The sequence below is a fragment of the Camelus dromedarius genome, chromosome 14 (assembly GCF_036321535.1).
Source record: "Camelus dromedarius isolate mCamDro1 chromosome 14, mCamDro1.pat, whole genome shotgun sequence".
NCBI classification, from domain to species: Eukaryota; Metazoa; Chordata; class Mammalia; order Artiodactyla; family Camelidae; genus Camelus; species Camelus dromedarius.
Window position 1 is genome coordinate 69316381 of NC_087449.1, and position 27050 is coordinate 69343430.

General features: G+C 62.5%; 1 protein-coding gene across 3 annotated transcripts in view; it reads right to left on the reverse strand.

Moving 5' to 3' along the window:
- PRDM16 (PR/SET domain 16) overlaps positions 1-27050 on the reverse strand; it is a 309180-nt gene that overhangs the window by 155501 nt on the left and 126629 nt on the right. The gene's annotated exons all lie outside the window — the stretch shown is intronic.

A 27050-nucleotide genomic window follows, 5' to 3' on the forward strand; every position in this document is an offset into this window, starting at 1 on the left:
GCTCCCCAGGAGGGGCTGTGCTCCCCAGGAGGGGCCATGCTCCCCAGGAGGCAGATGGGGAGTCACCATGGGCCCTGAGCTCTGTGGTTCACCAGCCTGTCCCTTAGGAGGGGAGCTTGAGCCAGAGGGATAAATCTGTGCTTTGATTTTTCAAAGCAGCACAGCCCCAGGACACGGCGCAAAAGCACAGAAGGGGTGCACCCGCTGGAGCGGCCCCTCCTGGGTCCTGCCCCGCGAGACGGACAGAGGAGGCCCACCCAGCGCCTGCCATCTGAGGGCCGGGTCTCACGACCCTGGGGACGCCACGTCCAGCGACTCTGCCGCGGGGACGGCTCCAGGGAAGGGGCTCCAGGGACCCTCCGGCCCAGGTGCAGGGGCCACGAAGCCCCGGCAAGCACGCTGCGCACAGACTGTCCTGAGGAAGGGGGCGAGCTGGCCTTCTCGGCCGGCCCGGCTGGTCACGTGCCCACGCCGGCTATGCCTCTGATCGCCGACAGCGCTGGTCACCGATTTCGGAACCGGGAGAAGCTGCCTCGGGGAGACAAGGGGGCTCCGGGCTACGCTGGCAGCAAGCTCTGGGCTCATCCTTGGGCACAATCTGCCTGCTTCGGCTCCAGCACCCCTGGGCCCCCGGACACCCTGACCCCGTACGGCTCCCGAGAGGCAGGGAGACGGGCTGGCGAGCCTCCACCGCTGTCCACACTGCAGCTGAGCCTCCACCAGCATAAAAACCGCCGTGGACCTGATGTGAGTCAAAGGCTGAGCGGAAACCAGAGCCGGGCCTTCCCAGCTCTGCCTGTCGCGGGCAGCATCGTGGAGGAAGGTTCTCTCTCGTCTCCCTGGTGTCCCAAGAGAGGCGCACAGGGGCAGGACCTGGCCTCCTGGGCTCCACCCCCCCCCCAATCCTGGTTGGAAGGGACGGCCTCCCGTGTCCGTGGGGAGATAGGTTCCAGAGCCCAGGTCCCCTCCGCCTGAGGTGTGAGCCATCTCTGTGGGAGAGCCAGCGGGAGGCCTTCTGCCCCCAGCACCCTCTGCCGGCCCCTGTGGGAGCCGCCCCTGCCCGCAGCCCCTTCGTTGGAATTTGTGCCACGCCAGTCAGCTCCTGGCCAGTTCATCTTCACTGTGACTTGGGGGACCCTGGCCTCCTTCGTTCTCTGCTCCCCCTTCAGCCCCTCTCTCTGAAGACGAGCGGGCTGCGTCCCCTCAGCTCGAGGCCCTGCGTCCCCCCTGGCTCCAGGCCCCGCGTCCCCCCGGCTCCAGGCCCCGTGTCCCCCCCGGCTCCAGGCCCTGCGTCCCCCCTGGCTCCAGGCCCTGCGTCCCCCCGGCTCCAGGCCCTACGTCCCCCCGGCTCCAGGCCCTGCGTCCCCCCTGGCTCCAGGCCCTGCGTCCGAGTCACCCACACAGACCACTCCCAATTTACCCAGAAACCTGTGATCAAAAACCAGCAGGAGAAACTTTCCAGGCAGAGCCTGGCCAGCGGGCACATCACAAGCACCACACGGCCCTCCCCCCTGCTCTCCGCTGTCCTTTAAGACAGCCGTTCACCCAGCCCCACTGTCCCAGAGGACACGGGCTGAGGGTGCTCAGAGCCACTGTCCTCCGTCAGCTGCTGTGAAGTGGCCAAATGGGACCGGTCATGCCGCGTCAAGGCCCTTCTTTCCCTCCCGGAAGAGTCCAGCGAGGTCCGTGCCCCAGGTTCAGTGACGGCCTCCGCCCACCCCACCCAGGAGCCTGTGGTCAGAGGAGCTGTGGACGTGGACATTCAAACCACGCTGCCCCTAACAGGTCGAGACGCCAGCGCAACACAACAAGCAAGAGAGACCACACAGCCGTGGGCATCGGTCGGGCGGGGGTTGGGGGGAGCAGTGCAGCTGGCCTGAAGCACAGCTGTAGGACCACGGCGAGCAGGACACAAGGTCTCCCGGTCACGGGATGCAGGGAGCGGTGGGGGCATCAAGCCCAGCGGGACGGACACCCCTATCTAGGGGCAGCCTAGCCCTCCGCCAACAACTCTGAAGAAAGAAGCAACCTCCTGGGGGTGGGGCAGGGTCGGGTTCTGGGGCTGCCTGTTCCCGCAGCATCTCTACCTGCCCTGACGTAACAGCCCGCAGACGCAGGTGTGCAGGGCGTTACCTCTGCTCTTCCCCACCGCTGACCTCGGGCGAACACCCGCCCCGTGCGCCCCTTCTGGAGCCTCTGTCCTGGCCTTCCTCTTGCCAGAGCCACCGCTTTGCTGAAAACCCTCTTTATTTTGCTCGCTGAGTCCTCAGCATGCGTGCCGCGGGCCGGCCGGCCGTTGGCAACGGCCGCCTCTGCGCTCAACCCCGTCTCCGCACCGGCAGAAGTATTAGGTGTGTTTTGATTAAGCGGTTTAGCCAAAAAAGCGAGGTTTGCCCTCCAGCATTTGCTTCTCTTGTGGGTCTCCATGCCAGGACTGAGCTAAGTGGGGTTGCTCAAAACATCTTTTTCGACTCTTAAAATAAATACCCTCTGTTCTCCAAGAAGTCCGCCCAGAGGAGACACACACAGACGTCCATTTGCTCACAGCTCTGGAGCTCTGGCGTGTCCCCCGAGGGCGCCAGGCTTTCTGCTTGGTGTCACAGATGCATCCCAGAAGGTTTCTCTCCCTTCCAAGTCATCTGTTATTGAAGCATCTGAAAACATACCTCCAGGAGGAAGCCCAGACGGGGCCCCGCCACGCAGCTCCCAAAACCAGAGAGAAGCCTGGCCTGTGGTCTGAGAGGTCACCAAGCACCCTCATTTGCTGACCTCTTACTCTGGGCCTTCAAGCCCGCACCTCTGTCTGACCCTCTCCTGTCCACCGCTGAAGCTGCCTTTTCCACCCAAAGCCCAGTGTCTGGGTCCAGAGGGGGCTGAAAGCTGGTTCCAAGGCCCCTCCCTTGAAAAGGCCCCCATGGGCAGCGCCAGGGCTGTCCGGGCCGGTCACGGCCCAGGGTTGTCCTGGGAGCGGGGCTGGGGCGCCAGGGCATGGTGGAGAGCCGCCCCCATGCCAGCCCGGCTCTGAGCCGCACCCTCCTGACCTCTGGACACTGCGGGACGCAGTCTGAGCTGGCAGGTCAAGGCTGAGACGGTGACCCCTGGAGGTCAGCGGCTGTGGACCCCACACAGCCTGCCCCCTCAGGAGGGATCTACACCCAGCTGAGCTGTGTCCTCCCACGGGCCCAGGGAGCTCCCACCGCGGCTCCCAGGGCCGCGCCATGTCCGGCTCCTCAGCCCCTGCCCGTGGCCCCTCTGGGAGGACGCGCTTGTTAAAGAATGCTTCTCGGGCTGAGTCTCCGACCGGATCGGAGTCCTACCATGACGGTCACTGTCCCTGGTGTAAATGTGGCAGTGACGTGGTGACGGCGCAGGACGATGGTGATGGGCAGTCCTTCTGGGGGGCACAGGGGGTGCGTCCAGGCCCCGTGAAGGCGTGTCCCCGCACCATCTCACCACAGCCCCTTCTGGGCGACTGCTGCCACCAGGCCGGCTTTACAGACGGGAAGCGGAGGCTCAGGAGTCAGAGGGACGGGGCGAAGGTCAAAGAGCTGCTGGGCGTCCCGTGTCCCGGCCTCCTGACACTGGAGGCCCCGGGAGGCCGCTGGGGGTGCATCCGGTGGAAAGAAGCCACATGCCAGCCTTCCTGACCAGGACTCGCACCTAAGCCCCAGCCAGACCCTCCCAGGCGAGGGCCCTCCCCTGGCCGGGCCGGGCGGGCTGGGTGCCGGTCCCGCTGGCAGCTCTGCCAGGAACCGTGAGGGCAGCGTCACCGGCCGGGCCCACTCTGGCTCCCAAAGCAAAGGCTCCAATGGTGTTGACACAAACTCTTGAGCTCTCAACTGGGAGCGGGGAATATTTATTTATTTTTTGCATTAAAAAAAAAAAAAAAACCCTTAGCCTGGCTGTGTTTGAGCTACAGAAATGATTTTTTTGAAAGGCGCCTTGGACAGTGTTTTTAGCTTTTGTGCCTAAACAGATCCGTCTCAGTTCTTTCAAGTGAGATCTTACCCAATGAATGCAGACTCTCTCTTGACTCCTAAGAAAAATATTTACACAGTCAAGTACGGCACGAAAAAGGACCCAGGCTCCTTCAGAGGGCCCGTCCTGAAACGCACAGAGGTCTCCGCACGCTGTTGACATTCCCAGCCCGACATCTTCGCCTGCCCTCCCTCCCCGCCCCGCCCCTCCCCGCCCCTCCCCTCCTGGCCCCCCAGGCATCGCCCAAGCCTCCTGCCTGGGACCCCAAAGTCAGGGTCCATGCTCCTTCCTAGAAGCCCACCCGGGGTCCCACGGGAGGAAGCAGACCTGCGTGAGGGACAGCCACGTCCCAGCTTCCCAGCTTTTTCTTTGGTCGACAAGAAGCCACAGGTCACTCGGCCTCCAGGGCTTCATGCAAGGTTTTTATCTAGACTCACCCCTGCTTCTCCCAGATGCTCCCCGCTAGACCTCTGCCCTGGGAGCGGGCGCCTCTGTCTCTCTTGACCCCTGGGGGTGAGGCTGCAGGAGCTAACGAGGTGCAGACGGCTTTTCTGGCCAGCACGGCCCTGCCCGGACCCAGCTCACCGGGCACGGTTTGCCTGTGGACGGACGTGCCGAGAACACTGTGTCCGCTGGCTGCTCTCGGCGTGGCACACGCTCCTCGGCTGGACACCCTGCCCGGCCCGGGGGTGCGGGTGCCCGCGCCGGCCCTTCTGCAGAGTGAACGGCGGAGTGAGTGAACGGATTCCTGCCCCCGAGGCTTCTCCCCGGGTTTCCGGCCCTGTCTGTCCCGGGCCTCCTGCCCAGCCTCGTTGCAGAAGCGGCCTTTGAGTGCCCTGTGCCTGCGCTGCTCCGTGGAAGGTGCCTTGAAGCTGTGCTGACTCCGGTATCAGCTGCTTCAAACCCGCCCGCTCCTTCAGCAACACGACCACGAACACAGAAGGGGCCCCATAGACTCCGGCTGAGACCACGGAGCAAGGGGTCTGGGAGCTTCTGGGAGCGGGAGTGCTGAAGCAGGAAGTAGGGGTGGAGGTGGGCAGAGGTGGGCGGGGGCTGGGGAGCCGGCCCAGAAGACAGAAGAGACAGGCAGGTTTGGAAAGGCCCCCGGGGCCCAGCGGGGCATCCTCATGGGCTGGGCGGGGTTCGATTTGCCTCTGAGGGTGAGCAGGGATGCTGGTGCTGGCGAGATGGGTGGGTGGGGGCCGGTGGAGAGCAGGGGAGGAAGGAGGGCCTGCAGGACATGGCGGGGCAGGGCAGCCTCATATAAGCCCTGGTCCCCAGCTGGCTGGAGTCAGGGGTCCACCCTGCGGAGAACACGGGCGTCTCCCCTGTTGGCCCGCGTGCCGGTGCACACGGTGGGCCCCGGGGGCAGGGCTCAGGCTGTGGCCCTGGTTCCCCGCCATTAGCTGGGGAGCTGTCAGAGGTCGCCCAGGGAACAACACTGAAGTGTCGGAGGACAGAGGGCCAAGTGGGCGCTGCTCCGGGCTCTGGGCTCACGCGAAGCACCAAAACCCGGGACAAGCCTGTGAGGACGGGCGGGGTCGCCGTTAGGTGAGAGAGGCACAGAGAAGGAGCGCAGCCTCCCACCGCACCCCGCTGGCGTCCTCTGAGGCTGCTGGCCCTCGGGGACCGTGGTGAGCGGGGCCGGCGGGGCAGGGGCACAGATCGGGGCAGGCCTGTCAGCCCCTTTGCCAAGGAGAGACTGAAGGCAGCGCAGGTGTGGGCCTGCCTGGCCTCCGATGCAGGTCACCCAGGCATCTGATGGAACAGAGTTCTCGCTGCAACCGTGCGTGCGTCTTGCTGACAAAGGACGCCGGGAAATAAGGGCCGTGCCAACAGCCTGGGGCTCCCCAGCTCCCCCAGTCCACAAGCCACCTGGTTAACAGCTCAGAGCCTTAGCCAACCTCATCGCCAATGCCCCCAGCAGACGGCAAGTCCCCGTCCTTGACCCGGGGTCACAGGCTCCTCAGAGCTGTCTGGGTGCGGGTCCCACTTCTCACTGCCGCCAGCTCCCGGCCTGGGCCGCAGCCCACCCAGGCCGCTCTGGGGCTGTGCCACAGGCAACAGGAAGGCACGGGGCGGCCCCTTCAGCCTGCCCCTGCAGTGACCTCGCCCGTCCCCTGTGTCTGATCCCATGGGGACAGGGGTGGGCTTGGGGACAGCGCTTGGGCTGGCCATCCTCCCTGGGGGTGGCAGCTGTCTGGGGGATTGTCTGCAAGGATCCCCTCTCCCTAGATTGCCCACCCCCAGGGCGATCCTTTTCAAGAGAGAAGAGAGTGCCGGCCACCCTAGCTCTGACGAACTCCCGCACACACTGGGCAGCTCCGGGTCTCAGAGCCCCTGCCCCTAGAAGACACTGCTCAGCCCTTCCTGAGCACTTTCTGAGTGGGGGGTCCTGGGTCCAGCCCTGACCCGGCCTGGGAGCCCCTGCCCTCCTAGATTGGTCCCAGTGGTGGGCTCCGTGTCCAGCTGAGCTCCCGGGCACAGGACAGCAGGCTCGTGGCCCAGACCGGTGAGGGAGCGCCGCCGGGTCCACGCGTACATTGGCAGCCTGGCACGGGCCCCCCCGCCTCTCCCCTGCTGGCGGCGAGCTGAAGACTGAGCCCTGGACGGTACCCGCAGATCCTTGTCCCGGGAGATGCATGTCCAGGGTCGCACCTGGCCTTGGTGGCCAGCTTCCTCCTCCTGCTTCTGGAAGATTGATGTCCCCAAAGGAAGTGCTTGTAAATCAGAAGAGCAGGGTGACATGTGGCACGTCCAGTCAATGACTTGTGACAAGCTATAACTTTCCGCCTTAGAAGGGGAGCGACTGGTGCATCCAGGGGCCTCGCAATAGCCGGTTCCAGGCACTGGACAAGCACGCCCCGGAAACCGGGGGAAAGTTCTGCAGAGCTGCGTGTTTCTGGGTCTGGTGCCAGAGTCCCCTTCTGAGGGTTTGGGTGAGAGCAGAGAAAGCCAAGAGCTGGAAGGGACCGTGAGTACTAGGGAGGTCTCAGCCCTGCAGAAGGGTCCCGGGGGCCGACCCAGAAGAAAAGCCACATTTTCTGGGCTGCGAACTTAGTGTTGAAAGTTGGTGAGCCTGGCAAGACTCCCAGGGACATAACCCACTGCCCCCCGTCTCCTTCCCTCCTGCTCTCCGGGTGTCTGCACCCCAGGCTAGAGATCAGACACCAATGTCTGATGGGCACAGGGCTCACCGTCTCCTTTGGGGTCGCACGGCCTGGATGAGGACGTGTGGGGGCTACCCCTCCTGATCCCTGATGCCAGAAGGCCACCCCTCCTGCATGTCCTGCACCAGCGCCCTGGACACGGGTGCAGCATCCCCACTGCCAGGCACTGTCTGGGCTGGAGCACAGAATGACCTCCGTCCCAGGAACCCAGGTGACAGGCACCCGGGCCGGCCCAGAGGAAGATGCGTCAGGGATGAGACCCCGGAAGAGAAAACCACCACAACTGTCACCAGTCCCCCCAGGTGCCCCGTTCTGGGTCCTGTCTAGAGTCCAGCACACCCCCGGGGCACCAGGTGAGCTAACGGGGGATGTGGGAAGTCCCCCAGCCAAGGGGGAGCCCTCGTGAGAGCTCCGGAGAACCGAGGGCTCCTGGCTCTGCCAGGACAAATAAAGGGGGCTGACAGGTCCATGTCCCCACTCTCCAGCAGCCACTCGGGGGCTGGAGACAGGACGGCCTTAACACGTGCCCACTGGGTTTCCTAGAACGTTCTTTCATGTTCTGAAAGCCATATGTCCCTGTGCAGCCAACCCTTCTGCGGCCCCAGAACGTGGCTCATTCACCGCAAGTGTCAGCCGCACGCGGGACCAACTTCCCTGCTGTCCTCATGCCGGAGGACTCCCGCGGGCCGTGCGTGATGGCTCCTGGACCTTCAGACCGCCCCAGACACAGACCCCCCGGACACCTTGACGACAGCCGGTCCAGAGAAGCTGCTCCCGGGACCCTGCAGCCTGGTGCCTTTGCACCTCGGTGTCTCCCAAGGGGGGAAATAAATCACAGGTCAGTTAGTGGTTCTACACACGCATCTGTCTTTCATGCTCAGCCCTTTCTCGTTATAGAAATAACCTGCACATTGACAGAGTCATATTAATGCACTTCACCTTGACCCGGCTCATCGATAACTTGTTTGTTAAGATGATCCTTAATAATCATAAGTGAATAAGAAGGGGTCATAGATCTCCAGCCAAGGCTGCTTGCCACACACGAGTCTGAAAGCCCAGAGAGCCAAGGGGGGCGGGGGTGGGGTGTGTGCGCGTGCGCGACTGGGCTGAGGCTGGAACCTGACCCCCCCCCCCCACAACCCCCCGGGACTCGGGCTCTTCCTGGGCTGTGAGTTCCCACCGCCACCTCTGGGGTTTGGGGTAACCTTTAACAGCCTGAAGGTGGAGGGTCAGAGATCGTGCCCCTGCGCTTCAGCGCAGAGGTGAATGCGAATTCTCTTCACAACGTGAGCGGCACTTTCCAGGGACAGAGAAGTGACACAAAGTGAAAAGGCACAACCAGTGGTCACTGTGCCTGTGGGGCAACGCCCTGGGGGACCGAGGCCTTTCCGATAAAATTCCGGCCTCTGGTTCTCATCTTTCCATTATTGCACTTGCTCCCTCCGCAGATGCTAGTGGGCTCTCACTTCGGGGGTCTGCTCATGTGCACGCCGGTGAAGCCAGAGATACACTGTTTCCACTTCTGGTTACAGTAAATTAGCAATGACCATAGTGCCAGTGACTGTCAGCCCTGCCGAAGTCTCCTCTGAGTCCTTGCATTCAGCTCACGATAACCTTCTAGTAATCCCCACTTGCCCTCCGGAACGCTGAGCTCAGAGAGGCTGAGTTCCTCACCCAGCGGCACACAGCTGGGAAGTGGCAGAGCCGGGATTCCCGTGGGTCCGTGCCCAGAGGCGTCAGGTCACGCAGCCTCCCCAGAACTGGTTCCATTTGGAGCATCAAGCGGGGCTGGGGGAGGGGGGAGGGCGGCGAGGGGGCGGGAGGGAAAGACGAGGGAAAGGAGCTGTGCTGTGTCTCCCACAAGGAATGTTTCCAATCTGTAGGGAGGAGACAGTGCGGCAGAGCTGAGCGCGCGGGCTTTGGTCACAGCTGCCCTGCTAACTCGAGACCACCGTGCGCGGGGGCGGTGGGGGGCAGAGGGCCCCGAACAAGACCGCACACTTTCCTAATGGGACCCAATTACAGCAACAGCTGTGTCGAGGAATTCCGCGCTGATCCGCTGTGGAAAATGGGCAGCTTTGGAATCTTGCAGCCTCCATGCCCCAGCATCTGGTGCCAGAGCTCCCTTCTGAGGGTTTGGGTTCAAGAGGAGAGCAGCCCCTGCAGCCAGGAGCCCCGGGGGCCCGGACTGGCCCTCGGGGAGGGAGGCAGGTTGAACCCGCGAAGCTTGGCCGGCCCACCCACCCCCACTCCGCCTCGGATTCCCAAGCAAACTCCGTGGGCCGCCTCCTGCCTTTCCAGCTCAGGGGCAGTCACGTTGACAACGCAGCCGAGGGACTTCCCAGGCTCGGGCATGCCCCGGGCTGCCTGCCCCGGGGGATGCTTCTCGGGGCTTCCTGGCTGACACGGGGCGTTGGCGGGACCCTCCTCGCTCAGGGGCCCTCACAGGGCAGCACAGAGAACCCTGGCTCAGAGCCGCCTTGGCTAACCCATGCACCCTTGCTAGCCAGCCTCGACTCCCTCATCTGCAAACTGGCGGCAAACGCATTGGAACAGAGGCGGCGCCCACACTGCCCACAGCGACCTAGCGACGAGGGAGATGAGAACGGGCGTGGGACCCAGGCTGCTTCCCAAGAACACAGGGCTGCTGCTGCTGCGAGGAGGTAACGACCGCCCAGGCTCAGCCGCAAAGCCCTTGTGGAGGGCGGGGGGTAGCCTCGTGGGCAGAGGGCCTCCCGGCGGCCTGGCCTCTGGCCCCTGGTGGGGTCAGCGGGGCAGATCCTGCCTGTGGCCGGTGTCCGTTCAGCTTGTGAGCTAAGAGAGCCATTCCGTGTTTAAAGGATTGTGAAAGTAAAACCACAGACAGCCGGCCGTGTTCACTGCCTGGTCCTCTGCAGAAGAAGCACGTTGCCCCCTGGCCCAGGGCAGACACTGTCGCCCGGAGGAAGGAGGAAGGAGGTCTTGTGTCCTCGGAGATGTGGGCACGAGGCTTCCGAGTGCGCGGTCAGCACGGAGGCTGGGGCGGGCAGAGACGGCTCCCCTGTCCCAGGGCAGCTTTGCTCAGCAGCCAAGAGACGCGGGGCGGCCAGCGAGCCGGGTTCCCAAGAACACCTGATCCTGCGAGCAGCTGCAGCGCCGCGCCCAGCCCGCCGCCCGGAGCGCATTCTCAGCTGCAGCCTCCCGCCAGGAAGAGACGGTGTGAAATCGGAAAGCAGTTTGAAACCACCCTGTTCCTTGTCTCTCTCTCTCTTTTTTCCTGTTTGTTTTGCTTAAAATTGTCACAAAGAAAATCTCCAGACACCCACTGGACCTTCTACCTCGAGCCCCTCGACGTCTCTGGATGCTCGGCCTCCCCGGAGATGGGGGGGGGGGGTCCCTTCCCAGGGAGGGCCCGGTGGCCGGGAGGGTCTGGCCCGCTGAGGTTCTGCCTGGGGGGCCGTGGGGTTGTGGGTGGGGGACACATCTTCATGACAATGCAGGGTCTCGAAGGCAGTTCCGGGGCCGCTCTCGCCACTGCCTTTGGGAGAGCCGCCTGGACCCCCGGGAGCGGGATGTGGACTGTAGGTGGAATTCCAGCTCTCAAGACCCTCCGCTGGGGAGCGTGGTGCCCGACACTGCCCTCCACTGATTTCACTTTCTGACGACACTGCGAGGACCCAGGGATCCCCGTCAGCTGCAGGGAGACGTGCCTGCACGTCAGGCCACAGTGACACCCCCAGAAGTGCAGAGAACTGCTCACCAACGAAACGCAGACCCCAAAGCACCTGCTCACTGTCCTGACTTCTGCACAGAGCGCGATTTTATTCCGCGTCCCCTCTTTCTAACGAGTCACCGGCACGCACGAGGGTCATGTCGCTGCAGAAGACCACAGCTCCCCCCCGCCCCGGTGGGCTGGGAACCGAGGTCTGGACCCCACTGCTCTCCTCGGGGCCTGCGTCCGGTAGTGGAAAGTCTCCGACAAGGGCATGAGACGTGTGCCCTTCCTCTCTGCGGTCCTGGCGGCAAGCGTGGGCCTCTGTGATCCTTCTCGGGTTTTCCTGCCTGAAGTCAGAAGGGGCCGCTGGAACCCAGTCCACAGACCCTAGGGGGTGAGGTGGGAACACGCTCCCACCAGCCGGGGACCTGCAGCAGGAGTGGCCACTTGGGCCACACTGCCGGGGAGGGTGACACTCTGATGCTCTCCAGCCATGTGGCGTGCCTATCAGTGTAACGTGACAAGGTCACCGTCTGCCTGTGGATGGACTCAGAAAAATGACCCCCCCTAGTGTAGGGGGCAGAGGGGGCCCAGGGAGCATGTGCCCCCCCCCCCGGGGCCGTCCGGGGGGTTGGAAGGGCCCCCGGGGCCCGCTCAGGCTGCGTGCTTCTCCGGGCCTGCCCCACGACCCCGGAGCGGGTCTGCTGGCCGTCGGCGCCGCGGGAGGCGCTGTCCGCGCAGCCCGTGCCTGGGAGAACACGGCCTCGGGGAGGTGCTGCCCGCGCTCACAGAGTGCTCTTGGACACGATCAGATTTCTAAGACTCTATTCCTGGAGCTGAGAGATCTTGTTCAGCAACGTAATTTATTTGTTTTTTCCAAAGGTTGAGAAGAGAGCTGAGGTCGGCCAGGCTATGAACCACAGAAGGTCTGTGGGAGGACTGCCCATGGGGCTGGGGGCGGTCCAGAGTGTCCCATACCCGGAGGGCGGGGGGGACAGAGACAGAGACAGGGGAGACAGAGAGAGACAGAGAGAGACGGGGGAGACAGAGACAGTGAAAAATGGGGGAGGGAAAGACAGAGACAGAGAGGGGCGTGGGGGTCAGTGACAGGGAGGGGAGGGGCGGGGAGAAACAGAGGGGGACAGACCATGAGCAGCCTGAGGAGGACCCTCTGGTGGGGGCCCCGGAGAGCTGGGGAGAGTAGGGGTGGGTGGGGCTCAGGGACAGAGACCGGGGCCAGAAGGAAGTCCGCAGGACTGTGTTGGGGGCGGGCTTGAGTTCAAGGACGAGGTTCACACCTGGACGTCTCGGTGGCCTGCAGCCAGGCCAGCTCCCGCCCCTAAGCACTGGGGAACAACCTCGAGGCGACCCCGGGCTGGCTGCTGGTTCCTGTCCGGGACTCGGGAGGCGTGCAGGTCCGCCCCTCTACTCCCTCTACGCCCTCCGCGGCTGGATGTCTTGTTTGGTCTAATGGTCTGGATTTCGGCACGTTCGTGAACTTAACAGAGTCCTCCCGGTGGGGAATGCCCTGGGAATGCCCTAGGTTTGCAGAGTCACCCGGCGGAAGGAGACAGGAGCCCTCTGGCCCTTTCCCCCGCCAGCTCCACACCTGAGGCCTCTCGTCTACGGAGGAGACACACTTGAGTGCCCTCACCGGTTCACTTCCCCCTAGAAGCCCTGTGGTCTCCAGGCTTCCGCGCCAGGGAGAGCCCCTCGGGCCTGGACAGACCCTCCCTCGGGGCTCCTCAGAAGAGGGGGTCCCTGTGGATTAAACCAGTGATGCCTCCTGGCTGCTGAGTCTTGTCCGGTTTTCCTCTAAGAGGAAAACCTTTTACTTGGATGAAACAGTGACATTTGGGATACGGCAGAGAGGCCACATCTTGAAACAGAGGCATGAACGTGACCGCTGGGGTGCCTGTGGGTGCTGGAGCCGGAAAGGGGGTGCCGGCTGCAAAGCTCCCTGCAGACCAGCACCGCCCTCTCCGAGCCCCCGTGCGAGAGCCAGGAACGCAGCCAGCGAGGGAATTTGGTCTCTGCGTTTCACCAGCCAGGTCCCAGAGCCGGGCCCTGAGTCCCACATCCTGGGTCTGATTCTAGGCCCACAGCTCCCGACTCCTGACTTCGGACATCGGCCATGAGCGGGAGCCGCAGCGCCCGGCCACGGTCACGGCCCTGCTCTCCGGGCTTGTCCCCGGTCTGCCGCTCCGAGCACCTCCGCTCAGCAGCGCCTGCCTGGGAGACACCACAATCTTTTTACCCAATTTTCCAGCTGAGTTGACTGAGGTCTGTGAAGGTCGGGGAGCTTGCCCGGGGTCACTGAATAACACAGCTAAGCCTCTAGCCTCAGGACAAGGATGCAGAGCTCTGGCTCCTGCTCCTAATCGCTTAACCAAAGGCTCTTCCATAAATAATAGAAATCACAGGGCTTCGCTTTCCCTTAGAGGGTGAACGGACTTCCCAAACCGCCACTGGGGCCTCGGGCACGCACCGCCAGGCCCTTGCCGAGCAGCGGGGAGACCCGGGCCCGCGGCCCTGCTGGCTCCCGCGAAGGCATTAATTTGCACCAGCCGTCCAGGGACCTGGGAAGAGTCCGACCGTCGGCGCAGGCGACCGTGGCTGACTAGTCACCACTGACAGTTATTAGCCTATTATTAAACGTATGAATCGCCTCTTTCATGCCGCAGGCCTACCCGTAAAGTGCTTTATTAATGAACATTAACCAATCCAATTAGCAAAAGACACTGTTTTTGTGTAATTAGTAATTTGAGGCTTTGTTCCGTCCTGGTCTTAAAGAGACAAGGCGCTGGGTGTTGATTACTGCAATGCTGTACAATTAAGAGAAGTGGTCGGGGCTCAGCCGGGGACCTTCTCCATCCCTGGGGTCCCGGGAAGGTACCCGGCCCTTGGAAGACCCGTGGGGGTTGATGTTTGTGGCGTTTAAGCGTCTCCAATTGCTTCCTCTCCCATCCAAGCTCCTCTCTGCAGTTGGCATGGCCTTCACCATCAGGAAGGGGAAATATTTATTTTTATTATAAATTTAGAGGCCAAGCAGTAAGGAACCTTGTTATTAAACACTCCGAGCCCAGTTCTGCTGAAAAGCTCAGAATCCAACTTTGAGTATTGATTGCAAGTTTTTTTTTTCTCATCGGATGCCAAGAGGAACACTGTGGGGAGAGATGTGTCGGGGGCGGCCGTAGTGGTCCGCTGTTCTGTTCACGTCTCTGAGCAAGCAGTTAGGTCTCAGAGACTCGGAGGCGGCCGAGATGGGGCCAGATGTTTAGATAAGAGCTGGACGCTGTGTGTGTGCACAGCACACCCGGCTCAAGGACCAGCTCGCACCCCGTCTGAAAGGTCGTGCTGAGTGGGGCTCCCCAGGAAGGCCCCGTGGTGGACGTGCCTGGGGCGCTTCGGCGCTCTCTCCGTGGAAGCCCCGAACTTCACTGTTTGTGAAACTGAAAAGCAAGCTCCGTGAACCTGAGTAAATCCCTCACTAGCTCGTCTTTGACGTGTATCTGTTCTTCAGGAGCTTCAGAGAATTCGTGACCAGGGGCTCCTCACAGCGTCTCTCTGCCAAGCACCATGGAGCTCTGGACGGGAAGGACGATGCCCTCTGCCTCCCCTCCTGGCTCCTGAGCCACCTGAAGGGGGAAGCTGGTGTTTTTCACCAAAGCATCCTCGAACCTGCCTACCTGCCAGGCACCGCCTACACTCCGCAGGCCGAGCTGGCCCGAAGGTAGTCACAGCAGGGACCCGAAGCTGGCTATCCCTTCACCCCTGGGGCACAGATAGGGCAACCCCCCCGCACCGAGTTCCACTCGTCCCTACAGAGGCGAAGATCACTGCACAGCGCCCAGTGTCTGCGGTGCCCACGCGTCCAGCTGCTCCTGGAGCCCCATCTGCTGAGCTGACGCTGCTGGGCGGGGAGCTGGATTTCCCACTTGCTACCCAGACGGTCGGGCAGCGACCAGACCTCCCTGACTTCATTCCAGAGCCCACTTGAGATGGACGAGGCTTTTTTCTACTCCGGCGTAGGATTCTCATGGCTTTTCCCCCGCCCCATTCCACCTCAAAACAAAGTTAGAAAGCTTTTTAAGTCTCAAAGGCTTATGACTTTTCTGATCATCTTTGCTTTTACTCTCTGCTGCGAGCTCGCGTGTGGGCGCACACACTCGCACTCGCACGCACACGTACCACCTGCGCGTCACAGTCAGGTGGGGATGAGTCTGCTGGGCGCTCGCAGAAGGCAGGGCAGACGAGGAGACCTGGGTGCAAACATCACAGAAACCTCTTCAAAATATTTGGGTTTGTCAAAATCCCAAACCGCCGTTGCCAGGCACTTTTCCCGCTAGTGTTTGAGCCCACGGGTCTTTTAAAGGAAATGAAATCCGTGTGTTTCTGATTTATTTATACTTAACTCATCAAAATGCTGTTTTAAAGAGCTATTTTGTGTCCAAAATGCCCTTTATGCCTTTTTTCCCTTCCAAACGAAAAGCCGTATTTTGCCAAGTGCACATGACCTTAAACGCTAACATTTTCAAGGCTCTTTTGAAAATCAAGCTCAGAAAGTCCAAACAGGCCTGAACCGGAACCTGCGTCCCCTCCCCCTCCAGGAGGGGCCCGGCGCTGGACGAGAAGGCGACGCCCTTGGCCCCCTGTGCTTAGCTCCGCGGCTCTGACCCAGGCAGCGGCCCACCTGCCTCCCCACTGGAGCCTCCACGGCACTGTGTCCTATGGGAAGCGAGCAGATTACCAGAGACAAGGACCCCCGGGGCTGGGGTTTAGGGGCCCTCCCAGAGCTCGGGCTGGACGGACCTGGGGTCCCCTCGGGTACGGCCCCCCTTGCCCAAGGACGGGGCTCTCTTCCCGGGGTGGGGGGGGCTCCTTCCCGGCCTGCGGAGCCCAGGGTCCTTTTACCCCACGGCCGGCCTGACCCCTCGCCCCACCGGCCTCCTTGGGATCGGCCAGATGAGCCTGCGCTTCTGCTGCGGGTTTAAACCACTTCAGACCAGGAAAATGTTCCCTCTCCACTCAGAGAGGGAAAGGGTGGCGGCGACAGCAGCCCCAAGCACGTACAGGCGGGGCGGGGACGGAGCCCACAGGCAGGCTGGGTCACTCGCAGAGGGACGGGCTAAGCCCTCCAGAGGGGCGCGCGAGCGCGGCACGGCAGCGCTGCAGCCTGACCCCTGACCCGGGGCTCCAGTGAGCCGCTTTGGGGTGTGATATTTATTTCTGGCCGATCTCATGCGATGGAGTTCAATTATGAATCTGATTGCTTTTTTGTGCACGATATAAAATCCTTTATCCTCGCGGCATTTAATTGTGTTCCCTGGCAGGTTTGGTATTCATCACGGCCCTGCTGTCCCCGGCCCCAAAGATAAACCATCCAAGGGGCAATAAACGTCCACCCTGATTATTGATGCTTTCAGGGAAATTGATTATCTATTCGAGGGGCAGAGCTGGCGGATGTATTACTGCCTCTTTCCCTCACACGAGAGCTTCCCCGAAAGACAAATCTCTTGATTGGCGCAATGGATTTTCTATTATATTTAACATTTTCCAAAGTGACACCCTTTTATCTTAATATTTGGAAAAGGGAGAACAGCTTCTGATGGGCCTGGGAACCCGGCACCCTCCGTCATCCACTCGCAGCATTTGAGTTGAGAAAAGCCACGAGATAAAGCGTAGACCTGGGGGAGGCGGGGAGGGAGCTGGTTCCCAGCTCTGGTCCCACGGCTGTGTCCCGCGGCTGTGTCCCGCGGCTGACGCCCGTGACGGGCGCACCGGCCTGTGGCCGTCTGAGCAATGTGCCCCTGGGGCTGGGCTGTCCCGTGCGGTCCGAGTGTTCGGATTCCCAGTGTGCCTTCCTGCAGCCCACGAGAGGAGAAGCAGGCTTCGGATGAGTTTCGTTTGAGCTGAAGAACAAACACTCCAAGCAGTTTCATTCTCGCTTTCACACCGCACACTTCGATGGCCAGAATGGCTTTCTCCCTTTTGTCACGATTTTTAAAAATGTGTAGAGGAGGCCCCGGGGCACCGGCGTGCGGGGAGGGGCCGCCCGGGCTGGGGAGGGCGCGGGGCCGGAAGATGAACTTCGGCTCATCTGCATTGCTTCCACTTCTCAGAAGATAACAGGTGTTATAAACTCCAGGAACGTTTGCTTCCACAAAAAATCGATGGCGCCCACAATCAGGGCCGGGCGGCCGGGCCCCAGCTGCGCCAGCCCGGGCTGGGCTTGCGCGGTAGCGCCCTAGCCGTAGAAAGAGGCCTTTATTTTGGCCTCATCCGGGCACTCTGCAGAGGCCGCGCACCTGTGGGCAGGTGGTCCCGCGCCCCCACTCGCTCCGGGGAGCCCGGGAGCCGTGGCTTCCGGGGCTGGCCCGTCCGCCCCTCAGGCCCCCCGTGGCCCCTCTGGAGAGCAGCCAGCCCCAGGCTTCGACGGCAGGCTGGGCAGCTGCACTTCCTCCAGCCCCTTTGGATGCAAGATGCCCATACTCTGGGGTTTGGGAACCACTGGCCAGGGAACCCCAGGTGGACACGGTCAGACGCACAGAACCGCACAGCCCAGCACTGAGGGCTCTGGTGCCTGACCCCAGCCCCACGCTGGGAACACCCAGAGTCTTTGTAAAACGCTGATGCCTGCCCCCCAAACCCGTCTCATCGATGTCACAGGTGTGGCCCAGGAGGGCCCAGCATCCCGGTCTGTGGAACCTCCCAGGAGATCCTGGAGTGCAGCCGGGGCAAGAGCAGGTTGCGGGGCAGCGGGGCTGCTTGGCAGGTATCCGTTTCCATCTGAAGCCCACTAAGGAAGGAGGGGCGGTTGGTGAAGGGCTGAGAGCCCCCACCCCTTGTGGCGGAGGGTGGGAGAGACGCCTTCCTGGGACAAGGAGGACTCCAGCGCTCGGGCCGCCCTGGGCCCTCAGGAAGCGCTTCACCGGCCTGAGCCTCCTGAGCAGGCACCGGCAGGCGGCGGGCAGCTCGCCTCCAGCGGACAGTGAGGTCTGCGGCCACCAGCTCTCCCACCCGGGCTGCTGGCTTTGCGGGGGACGGGCCCCGTGGGACCTGAGCTCAAGGTCGTGGCACCTGTGCCACTGAGGCCGGGCCCCGTGGGCGCATCCGTGACCACCCTCCTCTCCTGTGGCACCAGCGCCAGGGTCGCAGGCCCCTGCTGGGGACAGAGCAGGCCCCCGGGGCCGGCGGACAGAGGGTGGCGTCGTCATTGCGAGGGCTCCTGTGCCGCCCTCTCCCCCGCTGGGCTTTTCTGCCAGAGTGAGGGGAGAGCGAACTCTCCAGGAGGGACTCAGGTGTGCGGGCCAGCACATGCGTGTGGGTGCAACGGCACACACGTGTGTCCTTGCTGGCCTGCATCCTGTGCCTGTGAGAGTGTGTGTGTCCCCGGGGCTCCGGAGAGCTCAGGGCCAGAGGGAAGGGGCCGGAGGCAAAGTGCCCACCCTCCCTCTGCTTCTCGGGAACAGGGCTGCGTGCACTGCCCGACAGAGGTTAGGCTTCGCCACGGTTGGTGGCCCGGGAAGTAGCTCTTTATTTCTGCTGAAGGAAATACAAACACTTACAGACTGGGTCCCCTTGGGACGAAGGGCGCCCACAAGGCGAGGCTCCCACAGGCCTGGGCGTTCTTCCCCTTTTCACACAAAGGCACTGCACCCAGCAGCTTTCTGCGTCTCGCAAGAGAAGTCCCACACATTATCCAGCTTGACTGTCCCTCTTAGGCAGCGAAGCTGCTCAGAGAGGTTAAGTGACTTGTCTGAGGCCACATAGCAGCAGATCATACCAGTAGCTGGAGGGACCAAGTCTGGGCCTCTGCTTCTGTCTTCCAGGGGCTGTTTCCCTACAGATCAGAGTGAGACGGAGACAGTGGGACCCGGCCGGAACTTTCTCCAATGTCTCTGTCTCTGCCAGAGCTGCATGTGGCAGCCTACAGCAGGCGTCAGCAGGGGCCGTTCCAGGCCCGGCCCCGGCCTGAGCCGCCACTGCCATCCACCTAGAGGACTCTGGGCTGTGAGACAATGTTGCTCCCCGGGTGGGGTCGGACTGGCTTGACTGCCGGCGCCCAGCATCCCGGCCGGCGTGGATCCTCGACCCGCTGAGTGCTGAGTGGCTGACAGGCGCTGGCTTTGCTGGGACCGTGGTGGTTCCCCCAGGGCAGAGCCGGGCTGAGCTAGCTGTCTTTCCTTGCCCAGGCCACCCGTCTCTACGAGGTCTCAGCAAGGACTTTCTCTAAGCAGGGTTGAGCGCTGGCCTCCGAGGAGGTGAGTGGGCGGCCTCTGTGCCTCCAGACTGCTTCTGTCACTGAGCTTCTGTTCGCCTGACTGCTGCAAGGCTCCGTCATCGGAACTGCTTTGAGGTTGGGCCATTAGACCCAACAGCTCATTCCAAACATCCCCATCCACCTAGCCTTCCAGGCTGAGGAGAACCACGGGCAGCCTAGCTGGACAGCAGGGCCCGAGGATGGCAGAGCCCGGAGCCCTGACACCTGCCGCAGGTCCTGGCTTGCCGAGCCCAAGACAGCTGGTGCCGCCCTGGAGCTGTCCCAGGTGTGACCTGGCCTGAGGCTCACCGAGCTGACCAGAGGCAGAGGACATGAGGGAGGCCTGTAGGCACCTCCTGGACTGGCCCTGCAGGTGTGTCTGAGCCAGATCAGGCCCGTGAGATGCCCGGGCTGACGGCCAAGGTGCTGAGACCTGGCTTCGCACGTGTGGACCGGGAGGATGGAGGATCCAGACTGGACACACAGAGCGAGGCCTTCGCATGGAGGCCAGCGTGGACCACGCTTGGGACAAAGTGCCTGCCCCCAGCTCCCGTGGGCACTGGCGATCATCTGAGCAGCTGGAGGCTCATGCCTGAGACGCAGGCCGGCCCGCCCGTCCTCGGCAGCCCCGCCGGAGGCTCTCCCGGCCGAGGTTACATGGTCAGTGGTTTTCAGGAGAGGTTCATTATTACCTCGGCGCCAAACATCTGTGGCCAGCGCGGCCACCTCCCTACCTCCCCAAGGAGAGCCCCCAACCCTGGCCGGGTCTGGATCCCAAGGTCCCTGAGCCCAGAGGAGACGGGTTGTTCCGGGACACCCACCTAAGGCTCGCCCACGCTGGGGAGACCAGGCAGGTCCCCCCACCTCCCACTCCAGCTGCTGGGGCCGCCACTGGGGACACGGCGAGGGCGGCTGGTTCGTCCTTGACGAGCAGTGTGGAGCCGGCCCCTCTTCTGGGCCTGTTCAGCTATTAACTCCCAGAGGCCATTATCTTCCACGGAATCTCCCCGGTGCAGAGCTGCGGCCGGGCGCTGGGAGAATTTTATCGTCCTGTTCCCGATCCCCGCAGACAGGCCTGGGTGATCATTAACCCGGCTCCCGCCTCCCTCGGTTCCCGAAGATGAGCCTCCCCCTCCCAGAGGCACGCCAGCCCCCGCCCTCTCCTCCCACGCTCGGACCCCTACCCCCGCCCCAGCTCCGAGGGGGAAGAATGGGAAAGCAGGTCGTCCGGGAGCCGGCCCGGCAGACAATGTGCGTCTTGTGTGAGTAATTTAGCCCTGTGGCCAGTCAATCTGGTTTCTGGGCCCGCTGCCCTGACCCTCTTTAGAGAGGCTCGCTCTCGCCGGCACAGTGTGAAACGTTTTCTTTCACTGCACTGACACTCTGCAGATTGAGACGTCAGCCTGGTCCAACTGCAGCAAATTAGCAATTTTTCTTTTGCTAATTGGAAATAAAAATGTTTGCCGAGGGAGCCGTTTGTCGGCATGTGGTTTTCGGTTTCCGTGCACCAGGAGGCTGCGTTGAAAATGCATCTCGAGGCGCTGCCCACCCTGGGGTGCCCCTTACCACAAATTCTAAGGGGCCTCGTGGCTGCAGTGTGCCGGACACGGCCCTCCCTTGCTGCTCACCTGGGACCTGGATGTCCCTCGTGTCCTGGGCGCCTCCTCTCGGGGAGAGCCGGGCCCCGGGGCCGCTGCCGCCCTTCAGAAAACCATTAGAATTGGGCAGGTGGCAAAATCGTTGGATGAGCTGGTGAGACAGCCCTTGGCCGGGAGGAGGCAAGCAGAAAATCAGGGGTTAACAGCCAGACTGCCCTCACCTTTCCTGAGCACAGAACACTCTCCGAAAAAGCCAGCCGGGTTATCTGATTTCTGAATCAGTGTGTAGAGGACGGCACACCCCACCCTGGCATGCACCCTGGGAGGGACGGTCCTCCGGCTCCCAGGGCACTTGGGGTTTCAGCCACCCCTCTGTTCCAAGGGGGAAATGGCCTAGGCGCTTCGGTGAAAGGGGGCAGAGGGTCCTGCCGGCACGGAGAAGGGGAGGAGGCCTCTCCTGCTGACTGTAACACAGAGCGAAGGAGCCACAGGGAAGAGTCAGAGCACCCTTTCCCAGGAAAGCGGGCCAGGACCTTCAGATCAAGTGCAGCGACTCGGAAATCCGCTTACAAATGGACGCGGGCACCCCCTGCCTGTGCACAAACAGGCCTGTGTCCGTGCACGCGTGTGTCGGCGTGCAGGCGGGCGTGCGCAAGAGGGTGTGGTGTCGACTGGTGTCCAGTCCCTGGGCACCTCGGTCCCCCGGGTCTCAGGAACCAGGCCTGTCGGGCCAGCGCGGAAAGGGTTACCGTGTTCCCCCTCCCTGTTTGTCTGATAAAGCATTTGACAGCCATGCCTAATAATTCTTTCTGCTGGGTTTTTTTTCCTTGATGTCTTTATGTGAATATGAAGCCAGAATGAAAGGCTTTGGGGGACCCCCACGAGAGAGGAAAAGCTTGAACCAGGGAGGAAGAAAGACCATGCGGGGGGCTCCCCACCGCGAGCCAGGCATCTCCGCTGGCAGCCCGCGACTTGGCTCCAGAGGCCCTTTGTCAGTGGGAGCGAGTCTTCTTCGCTCGGCCACGACAATAGGTGTTTTGTCAGTGGGGGCCGGTGGGGGAGCGCCGTGGCAGCGAGGGGCTAGCCCCGGGGCCTGCAGATGTTGGCTGAGGGATGATTTATTGCTGCAGTGTCCTCAGTGGCATTTGGCTACCTTCCCAGACCCCAACGTCGGTGGCGAGGAGGGAGGGAGGCAAGGGGGGGGGGCCGGGGCTGCATAGCCGAGGCCCCCCCAGACACCTTGTCTGGGGAGGCGGCAGAGGGAAGCGAGGCCGCATGCCCACAGCACCTCTGGTACCTCTGGGCAGGAGGGAGGGCATCCCTGCCGTCCCGAATGGAACTTGCAGGGAACGCGAGGAAGCAGGCCGAGCCTCTCAAGAATGTTCCCACGTTTAAAAAAAAAAAAAAAAAAAAAAGCTGCTCAGGGACCTGGTAACAGAGGAGCAGCGACTTGGGTGAACACAGTTTGCTCTCAGAAGTCACTGGCCTGGCCGCGGTGGTTTGGAACTCCGTGATCCACTCCCTAAACTGATCCTGGCACCAGCCGCATCCTTGCCAAGTTCCCAAGTGGCCCCCCCGTGCTTCCATGACGCCTGGCCGTCATTTTCATCCCAAGTGAGGAGCAGAGGGCTGTGGTTTTCCTCTGGGGTTCTGACCTGGCCCAAACCGGAGAGGCTGTAAATCCAAATGCAGCCAGGAGGGCCATTCCCATGGGGTCTCGGCCCCCATTCCAGGCCAGATAAGCCTGGAGGAGCTGGGGGCCGGGGGCGGCCCGAAGGCCCCCACACGGCCTCCTGAACTGAGAGCACCAGAGCTGCCTCTGCGCACCCCCAGGCCCCAGAGCCACCCGAGCTGGCGAGCTGGCACACCGGCCACCAAGCCAAGGAGATTCTGGGTCGTTTCCAGGGAAAATAAATTGCTGCCGGACAACTCACAACCGAAAACCGCAGCTTCCAGTGAAAACCCGCGTGGGGGAGAATTCCATTTTGGGCCTCATCTCGTTTTGGAATGAGCTTTGAAAATACCAAGACGTGGACCGGGGAGCACCGGAGGGGGATGTTACACAAACGACACCCCTGGCCCGGGGCCGGGAGCGCTTCCTCCTGTCCCTGCAACCTCCCAGCCAGAAGCAGGGCCGGACGCTGAGCTTACTGCGTGGGGGAGCCCGGAGCGATCCCAGGCGGGGCCCTCGGTGGCCGCAGGAAGGGGTGGGGAGGGGCCGAGAGGCGGTGCGGCCGGTGGGCGCTGGTCCCTGGACGGGCCATTAGCAATCTGTCGGCTCCAGTTCACTGCTGACGGCCGCTGGCCTCAGTCCCACCCTCTGTGACAGCGAGAATGATTGCAACATCTTAGGCCCCAGTTTCGGGCCCAGGCCTTCGTTCCACAAGGCCAGACGTGGCCGAAGGACGGCGTGGGCCGTGGCCCCTCCTCCAGGCCCCAGGAGACACAGAGACGCCCACCTACATGGTCTGCAACAGGCACGGGGTCTGCCCACCTGGGCCGGGCCCAGCAGGCGACAGCCCCACAGGAGCCGCGTGGGCCACACGACCCCCTGAAACCCGCAGGGCGCGGGGAGGGAGCGTCCCCGAGCACAGCCCCCCGGGGCTTGATGCTCCGTGCGTGGAGGGGCGGGCTGCAGGGACCCACACGCATGCTCTGAACGTCCCTCGCTGCCGGCCCCCAGCCCGAGTCCCCGCACTGGCACGGACGTGAGAACCACTCTGCGCTTTTTGTTCATCGGGCACTATTTGGACGTAGCCCGTCCAGCGTCTTGAGGGCCTGGCAACTGCTCCATCAGCACAAACACCCCCCAGCTTCTCGCTGGGATATGCCGCAACATTTTTCCCATGGAAAGAGAGTGTGGCCTTTGTGAGGGGGGCATGGCCAGCCCGGATTACAGTAAAGATTAATCCCAAACAAGAGACAAGGAAACAGACAAAGGGCATCATACACTTCACTTTTCAATGGATGTTTTCATAAATGTATGAATAATTTAAATTATCATTGCCGAGTATTTATTCGAGTGTTTCAGGGGGAAAAATGCCTCCTCTTTTTTCTCCCTCGATTCTTTTCATTTTTGTCTCATCTCTTTTATGTGCTGCATAGGCTGTTTCCCTGCCATCAGGCCCGGCCGGGACAATGGGATGCAGGGGCCGCGGGGCCGCGGAAGAATGCGGCCCTTGTTGCCCGATGCCGGCCTGACGTTGATTAATGAGGGTGCGGGCTCGGGTGGAATCTGTGAGAGCCGAGGGGACATCAGAGGGCCTGAGGGCGCCCCGAGGCGGAGGGCAGGGGCTGGCAGGAGAAGGCCACGGCCATCCCTCCACGCCCAGTGGGAAAGGGCAGGCGGGGGCAGGAGGCACCGTGCTGTGGCCACCAGCTCAGGGGGACAGGCGCCCCGGCGGGTCCTCCGAGGACAGGGCGCTGGGAGGGGGCCGGTCCCCTACCTGCCCGGCGAGGGGAAGGGCCAGCTGCAGCCACTGGACGGGGGATATGGGCAGGGCAGCCCACCTACCCATGCCAGGCCCCCCACCCTCCCCTCTCAAACACGCTGTCCCCCCGTCTAAAGCGGGCTGGCCTGGTTCACACCTCCCAAGGGGCCAGAGTGGACAGCGGCTGCGGCAGGGCCCTGCTGAGTGTCCACGAGACACACACTTTCCTCCTGACGTGGGCCAAACGCTGCCCGCCAACTGCAAAGCCGGCCTGGCCCATTCTGCTCGCTCTGCTCCGTTCCATCCCCTCCCGCTCGGCCCTGTTTACCTACTTACTTATCTTTGTGATGGGAAACAACACCTTGAGGGATGTCCCTCTGGGTGCCCCTGACCCCTCAGCCCTGGGCTCAGGACTGACGGCAGTGATGGTCAGCAGATGGGGTGGTGTCTGTGAACGGCCTTGTGATGACAGCCAGTTGGCTGAAAGGAACACTGTCAACGCCCAACCCGTCATCTGCCTACGGGGCCCAGGCGTAGGTTGGCCAATGCGGACCTCCCAGACCCGAGGGCCCACAGGGAAGGTTTGGGAGGCAGACGCCCAGGGCACCACCCGGGTCTCAGGACCCGCAGGGGGAGGGCCCGTCCGCGGCAGGGCACGCCGGGGCCCGGCTCCCCTCGGTAAAGGTCAAGGTCAAGGTTGTTGCGACCTTCTCCTCTCTGCAGAGATTCTTGCCTAAAGCGTTTGGCAGACCTAACCCACTACTTGTGGAGGAAGAGGGTGGTGATGGCGCCCGCCTCTGAAGATGCTCCCCTGCCCCGTGACACCCCTCTGGCCCCTGCAGGATAAGGTCGAGGTGATGCCTGCCACGGCCTCAGGGTCCCAGGGCTCAGCGCTCCGGCTTTGGAAATCAGCTCCTGAAGGCCACCATCGCTCTAGGCTCTCTGTGCTGTTTGGACCGAGAAAGGCATTGTTTTTGCTTAGAAGGCGAGAGGTGGGGCTGGGAGCTGCCGGGGTCAGGCTCACCTCAGGCCTGGACGTTTCTGGTTTACGTCCAGTGGGCGGGTGAAAGAAGAGGGGAGCCGTCTTGCCCTGCTCACGTGCCCCGCAGTAATACACCTTTTACTGGCAAGCGTTTCCACCGGGCGATGCTGACCACCCCCACCCCCAACCAGGCTGGCTGTGTGCCGTCCAGAAAAGAGGGCTGTGATGAGTGACCGCGGGTTCCAGACCAGTCTGACCGAGTGGCCACGGGACTGGGACACGTGTCTGGGCACAGCTCACCTGGCCGTTCGGTCTGGTTCGCTGGCCACTCCCTCTGCTCTGCGTGCTTCTGAATTAATGTACCAGGAGGGCGGCCTTGATAATGATCTGGAATTGCAGGGTTAATGGGGGGCAGCGAGGCCCTGTGGGAGGGCACCCGTGTGGCCTTGTGAGTCCTCCGTCTGCAGCCTGGCTGTGACCTTGTTTGTGGGTGACCTTGGCTGGACGTCCCGTCCCGGAAACCCTGCTTCCCCACCTGGAGAGAGGATCCTGCTGGGAGCTCTCAGCCCCCTGGGGAAATATGAGGTCAGAGCAGGTGCTTGGAGCAAGTAGTGGACAAAGCTGGCCTCTGTCAGCTCACACTTTGCCGCGGGCCAGTCCTCAGAGGAAAGGTGCCCGTGGCCGAGGCCGGTCAGATGCCCGCTCCCCACAGAAGGTGAACGCAGCCTCCCCGGAAGGCGCCGCACAACGTCGCCCCCTGAGCCGAGCTGCAGTGCACGCCGGCCCACTTGTGGCTTCCCCGCCCGTGACAAGCCCGAGCAGCAAATTACAGCCAACACAATTTCATAATTACAGCAGCCAAGCTGAGGCAGCCCGGGCCCCGCCATCTCCCCCCCAGCGAAGTGGGTGGGGTTATTTGTGCCAGCAAATCAAGCAAAAATGGCCGTATCTACGGCCTGATGGACTTGCCACGTTTGATTCATAGACTTGGGTGCTTTCCTCCTTTGCCCTCCCTACCACCGGCGAACCGACGGCTCCACGAATCCTTGTGCGTTGGCGTCCTGGGCGCTGCTGCCCCCTTCCCGGAGAACGAGGCGCTGCCCAAGAGGAGGATGTGATTTGATTGGCGGTGGCTTCTGCAAGCAGGACCTTCCAAAGAAGCGCGTGGCACATGGACGAGGGGAGGACCCCTTCCTTCCTCAGGGGACACCGTCCCACCACCAGGAGGTCCTCCCAGTTCCCCGCCCACAGCTCTGTGGGGAGGTGCTTTTAAAATAGCGCTGGGGGCTCTGGAGAAATTCAATAAAGCAAACGTCCGGGGCCCTGGTCCCAGGAACCCAGGGACGAGGGAGAGGATCCTTACTGAGCCGGATACTTAAAAACTGCTCCTTCGATGCTTAGCTTCAGGGAGAGGACAGAGAGCGGGGGGCGGGGACAGAGCCAGGCGGAGGGGCGACCGAACAGCACATGTTGGGTGGGAGCCAAAGGGACCCTGCCTCGTTAATTTTAATTTGTGTGGAGCCCATGTATTGTGGCAAGTAAGGCAGCAGCAACTTGAGGACAGAGGACAAGCTGTCCTTCACTCCGTCTTTCAAGACTCCGGAAGCGCAGGGATTTCCAGCCAGGACCTCGGGGTGGGGGGGCCACCCCACCAGGACGAGGGAGGGATGGGCTTCGGCGGACCCGTCCGAGCTGGACTCGCAGATTCCCGTGGTGTTCCCCGGGGGGCCGCCCCGCCCCCACCTTCCACCGTGGGGGTGGGGAACGTCGCGATCACCTGAAAAGGCAGCCGGAGGGCGACCCAAGCCCTGAGCCCCGGCGGGGACAAATGAGGAGCTTAACTAGTGCGAGCGGCATGAAAGGGAGAGGGAAGAGGAAGAACAAAGCTTCCGCCAATTTGCTCTTTTGGGCTTTGTGAACACTGGCCCCTTCCC